This window comes from Octodon degus, unplaced genomic scaffold, assembly GCF_000260255.1.
Source record: "Octodon degus isolate 3935 unplaced genomic scaffold, OctDeg1.0 scaffold00110, whole genome shotgun sequence".
NCBI classification, from domain to species: domain Eukaryota; kingdom Metazoa; phylum Chordata; class Mammalia; order Rodentia; family Octodontidae; genus Octodon; species Octodon degus.
In genome coordinates, this window is record NW_004524686.1 from 4,650,633 (window position 1) to 4,657,499 (window position 6,867).

Below are 6,867 nucleotides of genomic sequence, written 5' to 3' on the forward strand. Positions count from 1 at the left end.
ATATATTCTGAATTTGTGTCCCACTGCAGTATTGAATAGTGGAAATAGGATCATGCACCCTTTTTTTGACTTCAAGGGGAATGTTCCTTTTAAATTTTTATTAATATGTAACAATTGTGCATGATGTGATATTTCATCATGCATATACAGCATAGACTCATAAAATCAGGGATGTTATCATTTCACTCTCCTTGTCATTGCTTTATGATTGGAGCCTTCTAGTTCCTTTGTTCTAGATTACCAGAAACTGTATACTTGCTTATCGTACACCATAGTGTTGCTGAACAAGACAATATATTTCTTCTAATGGTAATTGGGGCATTATCCAAGATTTCCTTTATCTCCTCTTCTGACCCTTCCCAGATTCTAGTAATCCTTGCTTTAAGCATATGAAAGACAGTATGTAGAAGTTGTCTTTCTGTCTACAGTTTATTTCACTTATCATTATATCTGCAATTACTAAATATTTTACTGAAAACTAAATGATCCTATTCTAATTTATAGCCACATAATGTTTCATAGTGTACACATATTTTCCTTATTCATTTGTACATTAGTTGGCATTTCAGTTTTTAAATTTATTTGTTTATTTAGTACCAGGGTTTGGACTCAGGACCTTGTGCTTACCAGGTAATTGCTTATGCCACTGAACGATATCCTCAGCCCTTAAATGTATTTTTATAAAAAGTTATTTTCAGTACAAAATGATAACATTCATCATGGGAAGCCATATCTCAATTCATTTTTCTTCTCCTTTCTCTCTTCTTCTTTCCCTCTTCCTCCACATCTTGGTTCCCTAACCATTCCCAAAACTTTATGTATCTGTTTCCTAATATCTATTGTTTCTTTTGTTCTTCAGTATATTTATACTTCTCATATAAGAAACACTGTGTTATTTAATCTTTCATGTCTGGGACCCAGTCCTAGCCAGGCCCGGTGAGTGTGTGGGAGAGCTTCCGGTTACCCTGCACCGGCGGGACCTATTACTGTTCCCAGCCCAGGCGCAGTGTGGATGAGACCCTCTTCCACCCCCTTGGGACGCCGCCCACCACTCCGCACCACCTCCCCCACCCCGCCCACCGAGTAGAAATTTCTGCCACATTCCGGGAACCCTCAGACCCAGTCTTAGCCCAGGCCAGGTGAGTGTGTGGGAGAGCTGCCTCTCCCCACTACTCTACCTTGTCTCCTCCAGGCTCAGCTCAGGCCTGGCATAGAGGCCTGGGGTGAAACCCTGCAGCTGCAATCCCTGCAGAAAGTGTAGAGGATAGAACAACCCAACTAGTCCAGGAGCAGAGCATCTTGCCACAGGGTCACAACAGGTTCACCCTCAAGGGCAGCAGCAGGAAGGAGCTGAGCACAGCAGCCAGACCCAAGCCAGGCACAGCTGGATAAATCCAAACATTGTAGATCTGCAACTGAACTTCAGTACATGCTACAGTTATAACTACAAGGAAGATCTACAACAAATGTCAGAAGACAGTGCTACACAAAATGACAAGAAGGAACAAAATGCAACCTCAGAACCTAATCCCACCCGTAACAAGTGCAGAGGACACTAACACAGAACAAATTAGGAATCACACAGCTGAAAGCAATGAATCAATGGCTACTGAAATAAACAGTTGCAGAAAGGTATAGAAGAACTCAGATTGGAAATAAAAAAAGAAGTCCCTGAATTAATAACATCTGCAGTAAAGAATCAAATGCAGAAACATATGGAGGAAACCCAATGCTCACCCAGAACAAGTGCAGAGGACACTAGCTCAGCTCAAATGCATGAATTAATAGTGTTGATAGTAAATAAGCAACAGGAGAAAGTTACAGAGGAACTCAGAGGGCAATTCTTTTCTAAAATAAAAAAAGAATTCTCAGAACTCATAGCATCTGAAGTAAAGAAGCAACTACAGAAACATAGGGAGGAAACCCAATCTAATCTTTCATGTTTGATTTATTTCACTGAATATTATTATCTTAGGGTGCATTCATTTTCCTATAAATGACTCAAAATTTTCCTGCTGTATGACAGAATAGTACTGTATCATGGAAATGTACATTCTTTATCCATTCATCTATTGCTGGACATATATGATTCCATGACTCAGCTCTTATGAGTTGTTCAGCTATAAACATGGGTGTACATGTATTACTGCAACATGATGTCTTGTATTCAGGAAGATATCTAGAAGGGGAATAACTCAATCAAATGGACTTACCAGCTATAGTTTTTTGAGGAATCTCCACTCTGATTTCCATAGTGGTTGCATGAGCTCACTGTTTTATCACCAATATAAAAAGGTTCCTTTTCCTCACAAGCCAAAAACAATTTGTGTCTATTTGATTTTTTGATGATAACCATTCTTTCTGACAGAGTCTTATTGTTGTTTTAACTTACATTTTTCTAATGGATACAGATGTTGAACATATTCACAAATTTTCTTGGGCATTTGTTCTTATTCTTCTAGAAAATTTCCATCATTTAACTTCCTCTTTTAATATTGGGTGTTTTATTTGGGGGAAACTAATTTTTTTAAGTTTTATAAATATTTTACTAGGGGCTACTAGTGCTCTTTCTGAGGAATAGCTAGCACATACGTTGATGTCATTTCTTACCTATTGTGACTATGGCTACAATAAAAATGAAAATCTGACATTTTTTTGACATACTGATTTCATTTGCATGACGATATTGGCAGAAATGGGACAACTGAATCATATAGTTTGATTGTTTTAGATTTTTGACAAACATTTGAAGAACTAACATCCATTTTCCGCAAACTATTCTGTCAAGTTATGAGACAGAACTCTCCCACATTCATCTGTAAGGCCCACATTAGCAATACAAAAGACAGAGAGGGCTGGCCAAATAGCTCAGCAGATAAAAGTGCCTGCAAGCAGGCACAGGGGCCAGCGCTTTGATCTCCGGGCCTACCATGCCGGCCCCACCCCCAGGGCACACTGAAACGGCAATTGAGACTGTGTATGGTGGCACACCTGTAATCCCAGCTGTTGGGGGGCTGTAAACTGGTGGATCACTACAAATCCTATCTAGTAGTGAGATCCTGAAACCCTGTAGACCCTTCCCTAAAAAAATAAGATAAAATAAAATACAAAAGACAGAGACAGACAAGGAAGCTATAGACCAATACCCCTGATTAACAAGGTGCAAAAGAGATCTCAAAACACTATCAGATTGTTTTACAGCAAATAAATAGATTATTTACCATAATCATGAAGGACTTATACCAGCAATGCAAGAATGTTCCACACTGAAATGAGGAAACGTAGTACATCTGATCAATATAATAAAGAATAAAATTAATATGATCATTGGAACGAACATTAAAAGTATTTTAAAAAGTTCAATGTCTTTAAGAAAAAAGCATAAACAAATATTTACAGGGATTATAACTCAACATGACTAAATTTGTATATGAAAATTGTTAATGTTTGTTTCTAGTTGTCCCCCCAAAGCTTCCTGTAAGTTATGGGGCAGGAGCAACTGGAGGAGCAGCATGAGGCTTGAGGCTATAGGGAAAAGGCCAGAGGACCAGGATGTGGCTTGAGGATTGGGGCCAGAGAGGTGTGAACCATCCAACTGGCATCGTGCCCTGCCTCCTAGGTTGTGGTCTCTTGGAGACGTGGAAAGGGTCACCCTGGACAGGGCAGCACCCCAGCCTCTCCTGCAGACTCTGTAGTGTGGGGTGGTGGTGTCTGCGATTGAGGCCTCCTTGGGCACAGAGGAGATGTTTGGAGAAGACAGAGGCACTGACCCTCTGTCCTGAGCAAGTAAGGTTCCGAGGTCTTGCTGCATAATTCAGACTGTTTAAAAAGATGAAACCTCCAGCAACTGTGAGCTAAATAAACCTTTCCTTCCCTTATTTTGAGTGTCGGGTATTTGTCCCAGCAAGGAGAGAAGAGTAACTAAGACAAAAACTCTCAATTTTGTGAAGAGAGAGACTAAGCAGTTGCTGCTGCATTGCTGACCTTGAGCAGCAGTCAACTTTTCCATGTAGAACCTGACGGTAGGAGATTGGGAATCAAATCTCTTCTCTCAGCCCTCTCCTGTGAGAATTTTTTGATCTTCAGCTACAGTTTCTGTCACTGTCAGCAACCAGATCTTTAAACATGATGGCTAGCAATGTTACCAACAAGACAGATCCTCGTTCCATGCACTCTCTTGTTTTCATTGGGAATCTGAACACTTTTATGGTGAACACATCTGATGTGGAGGTGGCCTTCTCAAAGTATGGCAAATTTGTGCATTGCTCCGTGCATAAGGGCTTTGCCTTACTGCATTATGTTCATGAGAAAAATGCCCAGGCTTCTGTAGCTGGAGAGGATGGCAGAATGACTGCTGGCCAGGTTTTAGATATTAATCTGCCCTCAGAGCCAAAAGTGAACAGAAGAAAAGCAGGTGTGAAATGATCCACAGTGGAAATGGACGCATCAGTACCAGAACACCCCTCTCCATTCCTTCTACTCAGCTCTTCTTTGACTTAGACTATGACTTTCTATGTCATTTTCATGATAGGATGTACAGTTACCCAGCATGTGTTCTTCCTTCTCCCTTCTCCTTTTCTTCCAGCTCTTCCTCCTCCTCCTCCTCTTCCTCCTCCTCCTCCTCCTCTTCTTATTGCTTGAGCTGTAGTACCCTTGAAATGCCAGCATGTATCAGGAAATACCTCGTGAGGCGGCAAAAGTGGCTTCATTTCTAAGAGTGGCCAGCAGAGATCTTCATCCAAATCTGGAAAGTTGAAAGGTGATGATCTTCAAGCCATTAAGAAGGAGCTGACTTTCTGATCCATTAAAAAATGGATTCTTTACTGGAGAGCCTGGAGAAAATTGGAAAGGAACAGAGCAAACAAGCAGTGGAAATGAAGAATGATAAGACCACAGAGGAGCAGGCCATCACCTCCCAAAAGAAAGATGAGTCCAATGTGAAGGTGGAGTCTGAGGGTCTGTGGACAAGTCTGCTGAGGAGGGGGATCTACTGGATGACGATGACAATGAAGATCGGGAAGAGGACCAGCTGGAGTTGAACAAGGATGATGAAAACGAGGCTGAGGAAAGAGAGGAGGACAGAGACAGTGCTGATGGTGAGGATGACTCTTAAGCACGTAGCTGGGTTTAGAAGTCTTTTTTCCCATAATTTTATTGAGAAACAAATAGCAATGAGACAGTTTCAAATCAAATTGGTAGGACAGATTCAATAATTAACACACTGCATATATTCTTTCTAGTGGTTAATTGCTGTACAAGATGAAGACAGGACATCCTATTTACAAACACTATTAGAACAAATCCCTCTATTTATTAAGAGAATGTAACTGTATATCCACCCTAACAATTTTGAATACACAGATACAACATCGACATTCATCTGTATCCCCCTTTTTGTTTAGTTCTGTTATTTGAATATTATAGGTGTGTTAACTCAGCAAAATATTCTAAGAATCTAGTAGTCCATAATAGTATTGGTTCTTCTGTTTGACTGGCAATGTCAGAAATTGTTGACCTGTCTTGTCCCATTATTTCTTTATCTAGGCCCTTGTCTAAGATCAAAATTTCACCAAATCTTGCCTAGTGTCCTCATGCTCCCTGTTTTCCCTATCTGTGTCCTATCATGTTCCTAACTGCCCTGTGCCGAGTAACCTTTCTACTTCCTTTGATGCTCCTAGTAGTTCTGTTGTCTTCTGAAATTTTTGCTTTTTAGTTTTTATTCCTGGGGCCAAGGAGATGGTTCAGTGGAATAAGGACTTCCTGGCAAGCGCAAGGGCCTGAGTTCAATCCCTGGTTCCGAAAAAGAAAATTGATATTGTTTATGATTAACAATAAAAAGTTGTATGGTTTTTAATCAGCTGTCACCACAATAATCTCTCATCATGCAGACAGTAGAGATATTTCCATTTATACATTAGCTCAGTAGTTGCTTCCCTAACTGTAAAGGCAATCCATTTAGTTGTAACATCTGGGAGTAACTTTGAGTTAACATGTGTCATGTCTACCTAGGTAGAGTGCAGCGGCCAAAGTTTGACTCCTGCTTGCTGTGCTGGCTCCACCTCCGGGGTGCTCTGAAATGGCAATTGAGACTGGGGTGGGTGAACGCCTGTAATACCAGCGTTTGGAAGGCTGAAAACCTGAGGATCATTACTGTGAGTCCGATGTATGAAGTGAGACCCTGCAGACCCTGTACTAAATGTATAAAAAAGAGTTACATGTATCACCCCACATCAAGTGTTTTGTGGGCTGTTGAACACAAATATAACAATGTATATCCGTGAATGAAAGATCTCTGTATGTCCAATGCATCCTAGAGAAAAATTACTGTAATAAAGAGTCTTTGTTTTCTAAAGTTGATACTGTGCGTTATTTTTTGTGAATGCCTGATGTTTGGGATCATTTTTCTCAAAACAAACAAGTTCGTATTAAGCCAAAAATTTGGATTTAAAGCAACCTGTTTTTTTTATTTGTACAACTGTTCACTTCAAATTCTTTGTTTTCTAGCAACTTCCACAAAACCTTTAGAATGCTCCAAATACTGTATGTTTCCCTTGCAACCATTCATGATCATTGTGTACAGCGTTACACACAAGTCAAGATGAATGCTGCATTATGTAGTAAAATAACTTTAATAGAGTGGAAATCATTACAATTATTACATCCCCAGGTAACCTTTTCCTGGACTTTGCCTCTCTGCCTCAGTGTTATTATAAGGAGGAAAGCTTTTTCCTCTGGTCTTCTGCAGTGTGTGTTTTCCCAGGTAACTGAGCAGGTGATTGAGGGTTCCTACTTTATATTACAAAGCAATAAATTTATATGCATATGAATCAATCCTTTGTTGTTACCCTCATTTTAATTAATTGCATT

At 40.1% G+C, this 6,867-nt stretch overlaps 1 pseudogene; it reads left to right on the top strand.

The window, feature by feature from the left end:
* Window positions 1-4,128: 4,128 nt before the first annotated feature.
* On the top strand, window positions 4,129-5,113 carry LOC101563562 (annotated as a pseudogene).
* The last annotated feature ends 1,754 nt before the right edge of the window (window positions 5,114-6,867 follow it).